This window comes from Rhineura floridana, chromosome 5, assembly GCF_030035675.1.
Source record: "Rhineura floridana isolate rRhiFlo1 chromosome 5, rRhiFlo1.hap2, whole genome shotgun sequence".
Lineage (NCBI taxonomy): Eukaryota > Metazoa > Chordata > Lepidosauria > Squamata > Rhineuridae > Rhineura > Rhineura floridana.
Window position 1 is genome coordinate 164,776,668 of NC_084484.1, and position 15,788 is coordinate 164,792,455.

At 44.0% G+C, this 15,788-nt stretch overlaps 1 long non-coding RNA gene across 1 annotated transcript in view; it reads right to left on the bottom strand.

Moving 5' to 3' along the window:
• LOC133386001 (uncharacterized) overlaps positions 1 to 15,517 on the bottom strand; it is a 30,317-nt gene extending 14,800 nt beyond the window's left edge. The window contains exons 1-2 of the long non-coding RNA XR_009763050.1: positions 15,435 to 15,517; positions 13,015 to 13,162 (exon numbers count right to left, since the gene is read on the bottom strand). This is a non-coding gene — a long non-coding RNA (uncharacterized LOC133386001). The remainder of the gene's footprint in view (positions 1 to 13,014; positions 13,163 to 15,434) is intronic.
• Between the last annotated feature and the right edge of the window lie 271 nt (positions 15,518 to 15,788).

The following is a 15,788-nucleotide window of genomic DNA, read 5'->3' on the forward strand; positions in this document are numbered from 1 at the left end:
TAAATAAATAAATAAATAAACAAACAAACAAACAAATAAATAAATAAATAAGAGCCTCGACAGGAGAGCCAGCTGGAAAATCCCAAAGAGCATTCAGGAATCCATCAGATCCCATACCTCTGTGAAGGTAAACCATCTCAATCTCAATGGGTCCCCCACCTTTGCAGAGTGGAGCAATTGCATTCAATCCAGATCTTGCCATGGAATGGCCTTCCATGACAACGGACTCACAGCAGGACCTCCAATCAGCAGAGTATTACCAATCCTCTCTGTGTCAAAGACCAGGCTGGGAATATGCCCAGCTATATGTGTTGCACCACTGATGCATTGAGACAGCCCTATGATTGTCATGGAGACCAGGACGTCCTGAGCTGACCCATTTGAGGCAGTCTTGGTGTGGCTACTGAAGTCCCCCAACACTACCATGAAAGGGTTCTCCAACATCACATTTGAGATTACCTGTGCCAGCTTGGTTAGGGAGGTTGTAATGCAGCAGGGTGGATGGTGCACTAACATCCCCATTCTGTCTCTCTGGCCTGGCACCAGACACTGTGTGGGGTGGTCTCCTGGTGAGGAAGATGGACTTTTTTTATGGATGATTGCAACTCCTCACCCTGTTCCTCTGACCTGGAATGGCACTGCCCCAAGTATCCAGGCAGATAGAGCTGAGTTAGCATAAGGTTACTAAGCTCATCTGTCCAGGTTTTAGTTATACATGTCAAGCCAGCCTTCTCATCCATCACTGGATTGTGGATAATGGATGTTTTATTCTGGACAGAAGTGGCATTTAACACCACCACCACCAGGCCAGGGGATTGGCTGACAGCATCCACAGATTCCGGAACAAAGCAGGTGAAGCAGAGGGGGGCAAGGGATTTGATGTAACTAGCCCTCCCCCTCCCCCCTGTATATCTTCACCTACCTCAATATCTCCCCTTACCTACCATCACAGATCCTTTGACCCTACTCCTATAGACAGATTACTTCCATGACCCACCTGTTAAAACTACAGACCTACAGCATGGGGTGGCAAATTCAGAAGTGCAAGGGCCCTTCATGATAGTCACGCCCTGCCCCCTCACTCGTTTGTTTTCTGTCACCATCTCCATGCTCCTCAATCCCTCCCACACACACCTTCTCCCACAATAACAGATGTCTCTAGGAAATAATCAGCATGAAAGGGGAATGAGTTCACTACTGAGAAGAGGCTTCTCAGTGGATGACTCACCTCCTTTTACTCTGATTGGTTCCAATGAGCAGGAAAGGACAAGAAAGCGTGTTGGAAGATTCTTCGCATTGGCTAACATCCATCAGCTTCAGCCAGCTCTCATCCTGATTGGCTTGTCGGACACTGGAGACATAGGGACCTGGCTGGGACCCTGCTCCCCAAAAGGTAAAGGGTTTAAGACCCCCCAAGACCCCAGATGACTACACCCCTGCATACAGCAGAGGACACTGTTGGGGACAACAACTAGCAGAAGAAAACTATTGGGCGTGACTCATACCCCAGCTCTCACCTAGGACAAAATTTCACCACTCCTCCCTATCTCCCACTCAGGAAGGGCAGAGTTCTTTGCCGGACTGGACTGCCACTCAGGGGGCATGAAACCACTTTCCTCACCCTCCACTCCAGACCACCTCCAGCCTCTCACCTTGGAAGCACCCTAAAGAAAAGTACAACAACCCTACAGGGGAAAAAAAATAACCAAACATGCATAAAACCCTGCCCTATGAAACTAATAAAAGGGAGTGCACCCTCACCACACCCCAAAGAGACAACCCCTCTTTGAGGTTACCCCTACTGGCAGCACAACCCACCATCCCCGACAGACTTGTATGCTGGTTTGGGGAGTGTCCTGTGCAGCTGCAGCTACTCAGGCTGATGGAATTCAGCCTCAGCAGGGCTTAGTTCTGCCAGAAAACAGCAGCCTCTTGGAGACAGATACTTCTGAAAGGGGCGCAGTTTAGCAAGCTCTGTGCCCTCCCCATTCCCCGTTTCAGCTGCCTCCTTCTGCTCACCTCCGTCTGATCAAATCAGTGATGGGACACTTGCAGCCCTACAGACTCCCTCCAGCTCCCATCATCCCTGACCACTGGCCATGCTGAGTGAGGCTGATGGGAATTGGAATCCAGCAACATCTGGAGGGCCACTGGTTAGCCAACCCTGTTTCATCAATTATGGGAGGGAAAGCTGGATGGTAAACAGTCTGCCTTGTAGCAGTTGGGTAGAATAGATGGCTATTTGGTGACCTACCCATGCCACCTATTTGCAATTATTCTCTTAGGTGTCAAAATCAGCTAGTGTCTTCCTTTTTCTCCATGCTAGAAGCAAAGTGAAATTGTGGATGTTTGAGTAGGGGAATGATTTGATTGTCTGATCAAAGAGAACAGTTAATAGGGAGTTATTCTGTGTTCACCATGCAAAGTCGTTCACTGTCAATGTATTGGCCTATTGATTTGTCACCACGTAAATCTCTCGGTCATGGTGACTCACTGGCTACATAGCCACACACAGCTAGAAACTCTCTCTCTGTAGCTAGGCTGAATTTGATCCTTAGCGCATTGAAAAGCACTTCAACATAGTGATAAAGATTTGAGTTGAGAGAGACAGTACTTAGTTTATATTGTCAAAGAAGAACCACCACCACCACCACCACCACCCTTCAGGTGCCAGATGTGCTGTGATCAAAGGGAACATTATTTAGAACACATGAATTTAGTGTGATGCCAGGTATAGGCAAATATAAAAATCCTAGATGATTGCTTCCTCCTCCTGCTCTTGACTGTTTCACAAACAAAAATGAAAGGTCTGTCCCTTCATGGAGCTTACAGTCTAAATCCCAATAGCGGGATAGGCAAAAGATGGAGAGAAAGGGAGAGGAGGAATGGGAAAGGAGAGAGGAGGTAATCGAAGGACATAGGTGAGCTAACAGCTGCTTGCATATAGTACTTGCACAAATGGGGATGAGGATTGTTAAGGGATTACGCCAAAGAGGAAGAATGAAAGGCAAGTGGCATGATATAGAGTACTTTTGTACAGTAGTCCAGTTTCTACACACACACACCCTCTCTACCCTCCATCGAGGAAAGCCAGAGGAATGATCAAAGTTGAAGGACATGTTCCAGCCAGGCCAAAATACTCAGGGGGTGAAGCGGGTCTGGTGGCATGGCATGTGGCCTTGGGCGTGTGGTTTGGGGAGGGTACCAAGGGCCAGATTTAGCTACAGTTGCTCCCCCCTTCCTCTCAACAGCCTGGCTGAGTTTTGCTTTTGGACCAGTTGCCAGAAAATAAAGTGATAAATGAGATCAGTCTGGGCTCTCTGTCTGTCTGTCTGTCTGTCTGTCTGTGTATTTATGGTCACATCCACACCATATATTTAAGGCATGTGGCCTCCTGCAAAGAATCCTGGCAACGATAGTTTACCCTGCATAGAGCTACAATTCCCAGCACCTTTAACAAACTACCGTTCCAAGGATTTTTTGGGGGAAGCATTGTGCCATAAATGTCTAGTGTGGATGTGACCTAACAATTTATTTCTAAATCTTCACATCAAAGTAAAATAATATTTTGTGTCCGGAGTTGGAACAATTGGTTGCTATTTAAATATTCAATAAAATCTGTGTTTTTCTGGGTTTTTTAATCAAAAGTGTCCTATACACGAACAGCAAACTCACTTCTCCAAGGATGGATCTTTATGTAGCCAAAACAGCAATATCTATACGTAAGAGAAGAAGGTTCAGCAGGTTTGGGGGAATCCCAAGGTTTGGCAAAAGTACAAAAATAATAATTAAAGAGCTCCCTCCAACATCCCAATGAACACTGGCTGGGTGGCTGGAATCCTGAACAGGAGCAAACCATACTGCAACATTTTGTTGCAGGATGCCCTTGTCCAATCTCTTGTGTTTTTCTTTTTTTCATTCCTATATTAATATTGCCATTGATGCATTATCCTGTAATTTTTCAAATCATTGGTTAACTGTTGGAAATTTTCCTTGTCCTGTCTAGTTAGCATATTTCACTTTTGCAGCTTTACTACATTAATTATATATAAATTGTATCCCACCTTTCCTAATAATACTCCAAGGTGAGACAGCTTTACAACATAAAATAAAAACTTATTGTGACCACAAAATTTAATTAAAACTAAAAATTCAATTTAAGATCATAAAACAGAGAGGTAGAAACAGATCCCCTATAAGCACCTTCACAAACCATTTTCCACAAAAGCAACAGCAAAACAGGATGGCGGCAACATAACAGATAGCATGAAAACAGGGCTTACTCTTCTAAAAGAAAAAGGTCTTCAACATGCAGTAGAAAGCAATGAGAGAACGGGCAAGATGGTGATTCTTCCCCAGGAGAGAGTTTCAGAGCCTAGGGAAGACTACCAAGAAGGCCCCTTTCCCTAGTCCCAACAAAGTGGACTGACAGGATTGATGGAACACAGAAGAGGACCTCTACCAACCTCTAACTTGCTCTAACCTTAGCAAGGGGGCAGGTTCATACAGGAGAAGGTGGTCCTTAAGATCACCAGGCCGCAAACCATAATGGGTTTGTTTATTTATTTATTTATTCAGTTTATGAATCATTTCCCATGAACATCCAGAAGCGGTATAAGAATAAAGACCATCACTAATAAAAAATAAAATAAAAACAATTTCATGTCCAATGCAGACACAGATTGGGATAAAAATCTCCACTTTAAAATCTCCACTTAAAAGGCTTCCTAGAAAGGTCTTCAACAGGTGCTGAGAAGAAAGACATTGAGATGGTGCCTGTCTGATATGTAACAGGAGGAAGTTCCAAAGGGTACATGCTGCCAACCTAAAAGCCAGTTTCCTACTTCATATAGAGAGGACCTGCTGATGAGATGGTATCTGCAGAGTGCAGTGATCAGTTGGCTATAAGAGGTGAGACAATGTTTTAGGTAGCTTGGTTCCAAGCTGTCTAGGGCTTTGTACCGCAGAACCTTGAGTTTTAAAGGTAATCACTAGGAGCTCATTCACACGGGAGCTAAACTTCATATTAAAGACGCAGTTTTTGCCATCGTGATAGATTTGCAAGGTTCACACTTCCTACCTTCAAATCCGCTGTTTTCTGTTCACACTCGTCGGTCCACTGGGAAGGATTGGTGTCACTGTTCACTCCCTCCAGAGTATCCCTACTGCTAAGGGAGAAGGGGATTTTTTTTTGTCAGTTTCATTGTTTCTTGTCAGTTGCACACCTCTCCTGGCTGAAGCTGGAGAGCTTCTGGGTGCAATTGACACAAAACTGATTAGAGGGGTGAGTGAGTGAAGTAGCAAACAAAACTCCCATACAGGAGTACAGAGAGAAGCGGAAGTGGCTGGTTAAGCCACTTTTTGCATTATCTGCAACTTGGATTGATATGGATTTAAAGGAGAAAACTGCAGCATAGCTTCTGTTTGCCTGCAACATTGTGTGAACCATGCAAATTAAATGGGGATGCAAGTAGCACCAATCTCACAGTAAGTCGCTGTGTGAACGAGCCCTAGCACTTTCCTTTGGACCTGGAAACAAATGGGAAGTCAGTGAAGCTATGTTGACAGGAGAATCACATGTTCCCAAGAAGCAGCTTCAGCTAATAAACTTGCTGCTGCACTCTGGATCAAATGACATTTCTGAGACCTTGTAACTACATAGTAGTTCAAGCGTGATGTAACTAAGGCATGTATCACCGGGGCGAGATCTGCAATATTCAGGAACAAAGTTAGTGTCTGTGGTATCCCTGTGCTCTGTTGTTTAATGGCAATACCCTGCCTTACCATGCCTATGGCTTGATTACTCCCAAGGGGGAAGGTAATATAAATGAAATAATAAGATCAATACATGTCTTTGCATCCTCACATCCTGAAGAAAACAAGTATTTGAGCCTGAGGTAAAGGCCCTGGTGGCAGCATTACTCAGTGTGTGATGGAAGGTGTTGCCTGTTGAGGTTGTGGAAGGAAAAACTTTCCAGTCGATTTATTGTGCTCCAAAGGACAGAGTTTATTGAAAAAATAGGATAGCAAAGGCCAATGCATTGGGAGAGAAGTTCAGCAGAACAACTCTAAAGAATCACAGGAACAACACAGCTTTTTATAATCAATTTGATATCATATATCTGGCCATGGCCATATCCAGCCCCCTGCCCCATTCTATTAGTTAGATATGTCCTTAGGCCTAGCCCCTTGGCAGTGTCCAGGCCTTGCCTCTTTATTTCATCACATTTATGCTGAAATTACAAAAATTAAGTGAACAGTTCCAATACCCTTTACTACTTCTCCTTTTTAACTGCTACATTGCAATATTAGTAACTGCTGATCATGATTAATCACAACTGGCAGTAGCCAGCAACTGTTAGTTTCGATTTTAATCAAACATACTTTCTTAAAATACTTTTCATGCTAAAACACTGCTTTGGATTTTACTTTGCTCTAAATCAAACACAGAGAAATGAAATGATCCATTAATAATTGATGATTAGCAATAATCAGAAATCTGTAAGGCAATAATCAGAAATCTCATTCCTCAAGTTAAAGGCCAGAGGAATCTCATTTGGACTTCCTCTGACCCCTTTTACTGACTCATGAGGAATTATATTTGCTAAGGTGATTAAATCCTCTCTAATCAGAATGATTTCAGCACCAATATCCAGAATTTCCAAATATCTTTTACCTTCCACCAGGACTTATTCTCTCAGCCCAGAATCAAAGTCTTGGACCTTCCCCAATCTGACTTTACAATAACGTACGTTCTGTGGAGTGTCTACATGGGGTTCTACAGTCTTCACCATTCTTACTGAAGCTTGTGTATTAGATGCCTGCGAGGACTCGGTACAGTGTACTAGTTCAGCAAGGCAAAGGCACATCTGACCACCACTGTCATCTTAGCATTCAGAGAGAGAGCCGAGTCCAGAAGCACCCCAAGCTATGAAACCTACATTTTTAAGGGGCATGCAGCCCCATCCAATATAAGTTGAACATTGTTCTTGTGTATAAGCAACCAAGTTTTCTGTATTTAAATACCCCCTGGCTTGGATCTGATCCAGGTGGCTACAGTGGGGAAGAGCGGATGGGAAATTTCCCTTCCATTAACTTCCTTATGTTAACATGTTAGGATCCAAGCTTCTTATAAGGGCCATAGCTCAATGGTAGAGCATCTGCTTTGCATGCAAAAGGTCTCAGGTAGCGTTGGGAAAGAACCTTGCCCGAAACCCTGGCGAGCCGGTCAGTGTAAACAATACTGAGCTAGACAGACCAATGGTCTGACTCTGTGTAAGGCAGCTTCCTATGTTCCTATGTCTTCAGTAAATGTCAATAAACATAAACATAATAATGGATCAATTCATAAACTGCAACACAAATTAGATGAATCAAATCTGCCTTCTGATGATATTGCTCCCAGCAACACAGATGACAATAAAAATATTTTGATAACTTTTGAGAGCAAGTTTCTCCACTATGCATGTTAAATGGAAAGCAATATTATTTCCCCCCCAGATCTTTAAAAAAACTCCTGGATGTACTCTGTCCAATATTGTGAGCCCACTTTACTATATATTACTTTACTTGATCAGACTTAAATTCAAATTCTGTTGTTTGTCTGGCTGTCCACCTTAGATGATTTCCTTGAGGTGTTGCCTTATTTAGTGTCCAGCAGCAAAACCAACCAAGAGTTGTGGCACCTTAAAAACTGACAAATTTATTACGGTGGCATAAATGTTCGTGGACTATATTCCATTTCATCACACGCACGGTGTATTTTTCTAGGTACAAAAACACAGTGTTTTTTTTGCTGGGGGTGGGGAGGTGGAATTGTAGTGAAGACCGAGCAAAAATATCTGTGCTCCACCTCTAGACCTACCAACGCTGACCTTTTTATCTGTTAAAGGTCGCTCTCAGCGTCCTTATCTACCAACACTTCCAGCTCCACTCAGCTGGGTTAGACAGGGAGTGCCAGAAGTCTTTTCACCAAATCCATATAAAACTGAAACTGAAAGCACAGGAAGAGCAGGAGCCATTAAAATCAAAACATCCCAGCAGATATATAAAGAGATATAGAAAATCTAGTTATAAGACATATTAGAAGGCCTGGGCAAATTAAAACAGTAATCAAGGTTGGTGCCAAGTGAGCTTCTCCTGGCAGAGCACTCCAAATATGGGCTATTATGATGAAAGAAGCCTCCTCTCCAGACCTCATCACCTTGACCTCAGAGGGCAGATGATCTGGAAGAAGGCTTCTGATGTTGAACAAAGGGCTCAGACAGACTCATCCAGGAAAAAACCTGACAACCCTGGTATGAATTAGAGAGAATGCGGCTGTTTATGGTTGTTATATGCTGCCCAATAACAAAGGTTCTTTGGATGGCTTATGACAGAAGCAGGGGGGGAGGGAGAGAAATTCAATTCAATTTTCATTTAAAGCTGAATCTATCAAATTTGCACTTTGAGAACTGAAACACAGCCATCCTTCAAGACTCCGACTTATCTGAATTGTGTGATGCGTTCCACATCCAATGTTTACAAAAATGCATATATTAAGGGAAAGTATGCATAAAAATAAACATAATAAAAATAACATAAAATGCATTATATTAGAATAAATTGCTTTCAGAAATGAGTACATTAGTCAAAACTGACTGAGAAGGGCAAGGGCAAGGGCAAGGCATGGGTTGTGCAGTGAGGTATCACACGCTGTGTCAGGAGCATCAGGTTGGAGGGTGCTTGTCTAATCTTAGTTGGGAGGGAGTTCCACAGACCCAGGCCCACAACACTGAATGCACGGCTTCCAGTATGTATGAGGCTGTATTTTGTACACATATTTTCCAGTGCGCTTTCTGATAAGCTATGCATTTCCTATGCATTTTAACCATAAAATACACACTTCTGGGCAAGAAAACTGCATTTCAAGATCCAGAGAAGTGTATTCTCTGATCAGGAGTTCCAATCTGCAAGCAAGTTTGGGACCGTCACATTGGGTCAGTCCGCTGCCAGCGGTGGCTGGTGATCTTTGGGACTCATGGGGTGGAAGGCAAGGAGGCGACGGACAGTAAGTGCAGCCAGAGTGAACGGCGGTAGAGCTCACCTTTTTGAGACTTAAGGAGGAAGAAGCTGACAGGCAGGTCCTGGTTGTAAGTAGCAAGACAGGCAGATGGGGGACTGAGGTCAGAAAGAGGTTGGTGGGACATTGCGCCACTTGCCCTTCTAGCCCAGCCTCCACTTCCTCTGCGAAAAGCATTTGGCCCACTATGCATTTGCCTACTTTGCCCACCTGCCTTTTGGGGGCAAGTGCCTAATTTAGCATACAACTCTCAGGTGCAATGGAAGATGCTTCCCCATCCCCAGTAGGGACCGGCATTTCAACTGTCCATACTGACGCTAGGCCAGACTAACTGAGCACACACTGACTTTATGTTACTTTGTTTCATTACAGTCAAGAAGTCTGAGGCTTGTCAGCTATACAGAATTATGGGCATGAAGATCAAAGACCATCTTGGAAATGTAAAGAACAAGGGAACTGAATGCAGAAAATGAAGAGAAGCATGATTAATGACACAGAATGCATTATTAATTTTGAAAACAGAGGGAGATATCTATGTAGAAAAATCCATTGCTGTGCGATGTTCTAGCAAAGGGGGAAATGATTTTGCTCCTGACTTTTGCCATTAGAAAAAAAGAGAAGCATGACATAATTTTGTTCAATAGAAAAATAGCAGGAATAGTCTGTTACCAATGAAACCCTACATGTGTCTACTCAGAAGCAATCACATTGAGTTTAATGAGACTTACTCCTATGTGAGTTTGTATACGATTGCAACCTAAGGTCATCACTTTTCATGCTGCAAATGCATAATTGGCATTAATAGTCTAAAACCAGCATAAAAGCACTTAAATATTATCTCATTAGAAAGCAATAATTCCACTTCAGCAATGTCAAAGTAGAGGGGAGAAATACACAACACTTCATTTCATTACTGTATTCAGCAAATGGAGATCTAAAGCAGCTCTTTTGATTTCTGGTGCACTTTCAACATCATCCAAATAAGCCCGGAAACCAGAAGGTATGTAAATACTGTGGTACTTGAAAGTACTAACTAAAGTTCACAGGGGAATAAAATGACCCATGGTTCCTTTAATGTTCTTTACAAAAGACAAAACATTATCTTAAGACCCCTTTTTAAATTCAGGGCTGGGGAACCTGTGGGGTTCCAGATGTTGTTGGACTTCAGCTCTCATCATCCCTGTCCATTGGCCTTGCTGACCGGAGCTGATGGGAAGGTGTAGTTAAGGGCATCTGGAGGGCCACAGGTTACCCATCCCTGTTTTAATTGGTGTTCCCAGATCTTGACTCAACCAGACTGCTCAGTACCAACACAGATCCTTTGAGAAAGAAAGCCACAGTAATAAGACCGTGCCATATATTTCCAGAAGAAGGAAAATATAAAAAAAGTCCAAAATGACCCCAACATGAGAGAGGTAAAACCTCAGAATGCCACAAATGGAATTTTATTTGTTAAAAAACACAACATGTTTCAGCCTGTAATTAGCTTGGGCCTACATCAGAGGTCCAAATAAAATGTAGAAACAGTCTGCAGAGATCTCAGTGAATAAAGACACTTTTCACCTTCACTGGCAACTAATGTCCAATTGTGGCATCTTGAGATTTTACCTCTCTCATTTTTGGCACAGTTATAAAACCCACTGCTAACACCATTTTCTTACTCACATTTTGGAAAGACAGGTAGGGAACCATTCAGAAAATGTTTGTGAGCAAGATGCCTTTGTAATAGTATTTGAGCAGTCAGACATACATAGGAGGCATACATCTTGCAAATTTCCCAGGACCCTCTCCACTCTTCATGTACCATTCCATGACATTGTAATGGATGGGAATTTTTGGTGTGTACTATATTCTAATTGCTTTCCTAAATGAGTTTTCAAAACACAAATAGGGAAATGTTTTACAAAACAGTCCTGAGCTATAAATACTGACTCATCCTTATCCCAAGAACATAAGAAGAGCCCTGCTGAATCAGGGCAAAGGCCCATCTAATCTAGCATCCTGTTCTTACAGTGGCCAACCACATGTCCATGGGAAGCCTGCACAAAGGAACTGAGAGCAACCGCCTTCTCCCCACTTGTGATACCCAGAAACTGGTATTTAGAAGCATACTGCCACCAACAGTGGAAGAAGAAAATAGGCATCGTGGCTAGTAGTCACTGATAGCCTTATTTTCCATGAATTTTTCTAACACACTTTTAAAATCATCCAAGTTGGTGGCCATTACTACATTTTGTGGGAGCAAATTCCGTAGTTTTGTATTGTGACAGGAAGTACATCCTTTTGTCTGTCCTGAATCTTCCAACACTCAGCTTCTTTGGATGGTCCCAAGTTCTAGTATTATGAGACGGAGAAAAACATCTCCCTAGCCACTTTCTCCACACTGTGCACAATCTTATATGCCTCAGTCATGCCCTCCACTTACTCACCATTTTTCTAAACTCCCCCCCCCAATATTGTAACATTTTCTCATAGCGGAGTTGCTCCAACCTCTTGATCAATTTGGTTGCCTTTTTCTGAACCTTGTCCAACTCTTCGTATTTTTGTTGAGGCAAGGTTTATTTATTACACGAATATATTGCCTGTCCTCTAAAACGCTCAAAGCAGAATATAGATATACCCCTCTCATTTTACCTTCTCAACAGCCCTGTGAGGTAGGTTAGGAGGAGTAGTGAAGGACCCAAGGTCACTCAGTGCTTTAAGAGAACTCAGGGGGATTAGAAGTTTGGTATCCCCAGTCCTAGCCCAGAGTGTCTCTTAAGTAATACCATCTGAGGTGTCGAAATCCACCCAAGTAACAGAATGCAGTGGTGTCACTAGCGGGGTGCGGGGAGTGCGGACCGCACCTGGGTGACACCATGAGGGGGTGACACCCAGAGCCGCCCCGTCGCGGGGCAGGGCGCCCACGCTGTTGCTCGGCAAGGGAGCCGAGAAGCACTCCGGGTCGGCGTCGGAGCAGCCAACTCCTCCTCGGAAGCAGGCGGGCGAGACTGGGAGCAGTGTCAGCGTGGCGAGGGAGGCACGCCAGCATTCCCAGGCTTGCTTCTCTGGCTGGGTGCCCCTCTGGCGCGCACCCTCCCAGGGGCATGGGTGGCTGGCATTGTGTGTGCGCTCAGCAGGACATTTGGGGGCTCGCCAAGGAGTTACCGCACCAGGTGACACCAACCCTAGTGACACCACTGACAGAATGCTGTCGTAGTTCAGTGGCAGAGTACATGGTTTGCATGTAAAAGATCCCAGGTTCAATTCTTGGCATCTCCAACTAAGTCTGGGAAAGATGACAGTGAGACACATTGCCAGTAAGTGTAGACTAACTTTCACCAATCTGGTGCCCTCCAGATGCCTTGGACTACAACTCCCATCAGCCCCAACCAGCACAGGGCTAATAGGAACTGTAGTCCAAAACATCGTTCAGGTTAATACAGGCTGTGAAGACAATACTGGGCTTGATGGACCAATGGTTGCACCTATATATGTGTAGGCTTTCCGTGCAAGCCAGTATCCTAGCCATGCTTTTCCCCTGCAGAAGTTGTAAGAACTTAAGAAGAGCCTCCTGGATCAGGGCAAAGGCCCATCTAGTCCAGCATCCTGTTCTCACAGTGGCCAATCAGATGTCTATGGGAAGCCCGCAAGCAGGATCTGAGCACAAGAGCATTCTCCCCTCCTGGAGTTTCCAACAAGTGGTATTTAGAAGTATGTTGCCTCCATGCCTAAAAGGTGGAGATTGTGACCATGACCAGGGAAATCTGTGTGATCTTGGGGGCATGGCCAGTGATCCCACAATCCCTCTTTTTGCATGTGATGCCACTTCATGCAACTGACACTTGAAAGGGGCTGCTGTCTGAACATTTGGGTATATATCTCCATTCTTGGCAGGACCAAAAATATGCTACTTTTAAAGCCATTTCTTTTAAAAGTCTCTTTGGCAGATAGGAAAATAAATCTGAGCTGACCTTGAAAGAATATTAAAAGGATCCTGGATCTCTTCTCAGAATTTATAAAGCAGGTGCAGGACTGTTGCTCCTCAATACTTGGTCAAAATTGAATTCCAGTCAAAGGCAAAGTCCTCAGCTGCAGAAGCCAAATTAAAGGAGGGGAAAGCTGAAACACAAAGAGGAAAGTTCAATTTGGCCACATAGAACGAAACAGCCCAGTCAAGCCCTTCTAAGCACTGTTGATTTTGGCAGAAGTTAGATTTCAGTCTCTCCCCTATGCATCTCTATTCAAAAGTAAGTCCCTTTCAGTTCCATGGGACTATTGCAATGTGCTTTAGTGGGGCTGCCTTTTCAATTAGTGCAGATTGCAGCTGGCCAACTGTTGACAGGTTCGAGGCGAACCAATTGTGTAACACCAATTCTGCTCCCATTACACTGGCTGCCTGTATGCTTCCGAGTCCAATTCAAAGTGCTGGTTTTGACCTATAAAGCTCTTTGCAGCTCAGGATCCCAATATATTTTTGAATGCCTCCCCCAATATGAGCCTACCCAGACCCTTAGATCTTCTTCTGAGGCCCTTCTCCAACTTCCATATCTGAGGGAGACTCAGAGGGTGGTGACAAGGGAGAGGGCCTCTTCAGTTGTGGCTCCTCGTCTGCGGAATGCTCTCCCTAGCGAGGTTTGCCTGGTACCTTCGTTTACATCTTTTCAGCATCAGATAGAGACTCATCTTTTCCCCCAAGCCTTCGATAGACTGAGATGACGTTGTTTTGTGACTAGTGTGTTGCCAAGCTTCCTGTGGCTGTTAAGGGGGTTGTTTGTTCTGTTTTTATGGTATTCTGCATTATTTATGTTTTTTAATATGTTATAAATCACCTGGAGACCTTCAGGTAGCAAGTGACTAACAAGTCTAAATAACAACTCCTCCCAGATAAGTGTGTATAGAATTATCCTCACTTACCTGGGCATAAGCTCCGCTAGACTCAATGGGACTTGCTTGTTTAGGATTGTGCTGTATAGTGCTTAACTGGGAGGATTGTGCCTGTAGGCCAAGGGTAAGGTTGCCATATTGCCCAGATAGCCGGGTTTTACCCAGATTGTATCCATGCCACCCAATGTCCATTTAGCCCATTAGGTGGTCCGGATTCTCAGCTTTAATTTTTTAAAAAATTAAGTTTCTAGGTGGTCCGGTTCTCAAGATATACATCAAAACATCAGCCCCCCCAGCGACTGTTAAATCTTTTTAACAGATAGCACTTTGTAGCTCTAACCCCGCCCTTTCAGGATTGCAGCCAATAAGTGAAGCCAGGGTTGTTTGGTTGACCTTCAGGTAGTGCCTAGACCTCATTGCAACGCTAGAGAAAGGTGGTTTTCCCCCTTGTTTGAAAATCTCATAAATTGGGTAAGTAGGGTTGCCAGGTTCCTGGCCTGAGACTGATCCTGTATCTTTAGGAGAAGAGAAAGTCAGCCCAGTGCAGGTGTTCTTGCAACATTGTAATGGGAAAAACCACAAGGTGGAATTCTCCCTTCCCCCTTCACAACTTTTAAAGATACAGAAGACCTCTTGGTTGCCAGGACTGGCCTACTGCCACAGCTTGCCAGGTCTCTAAAATTCACTACATTTTTATTTTATTTTTTAAAAAAGCACTCAAGTCTCCATAATGTTCCAGCCCTTATCATAGAAGGCTGCATTTCCCCTCTCTCTGATCAGACATGTGAGAATCAGTGTACTAAATACACTTCTTACATGCTCAGACATGCTCCCTTTAGATAAGATGATTGACAGAACTGATAATATTGAAATCTTGATTTCTATCTGTGTTATAAGTTGTACGATTTTTATACTACTGCATTGATTTGTTTTATGTTTGCCCCACTCCCTTCTGGGCAACCTTCTGAGACATGCTGGGGGGGGGGAAGAGGAGCAGAGGAAAAAGTGGGTGGAGCAGCAAATGTACATTTTACCTGTGTACAGTAGGCTAGTGTCTACACACACTCTGTTCTTCATTGAGGCAAGCAAGAGGCATGATGGTAGTTCAAGGACACATTCAGGCCAGGCAAAAGCCCTCAAGGAGAGTGTCAAGTAGGGCTGGTGAGGGGTGTGGCCTGGGGAGAGTCTTGAGGACCAGACAGAAAGTTCTGGAGAGCTGCATTTAGCCCCCAGCCCTGAGGTCCCCCACCCCTACTGCAGGCTGCAGAAGCAAGAATAAAGAGGACCTAAGGTGGTGTTAGTAAACATCTTATTGAAATGAAGTGTTGAAGCCCATTACTATACTATGTTTGCTTGCCAGTTTCTCCATTCAGAAATATCAAGAATATGAAAGGGCAAAGTCCAAGGTCTTTGGGCTGGTTCACACTGCAGCTCACTTTAGCTAAATCGCGGATTAAAGACAAAGCTTTTCTCATCGCGATAGGATTTAAAGGTTCACACTTCTTACCTTGTATGAGCCCTCAAACCATCTTTCCTGTTCATACTGAAGAGAAAGGGTTAATCTCTCAGCTTCCTAATGATCACGCCCTCTTAAGGTCAAAGTATCTCTTCCTCTGGTTACCTTGGCAACTGAGCATGCTCAGTTTGTTCCAGAGAGAGAAAAAAGGGAGGAGGAAGAAATGGGCGGGAACTCACCAAAGCATCTGAGTTAACCGCCTACATGCCCTTAGAGAGCGAAGCACAGGTGGTTTTTCCCTCCATTTTCGGATTTAAAGTGGTTTCATTTGCTTTGGATTTAAAGGGGAAAGCAGCGGGACGCCTCTCCTTTGCCTCCTACGTCATGTCATCGCTGCGAATTTAA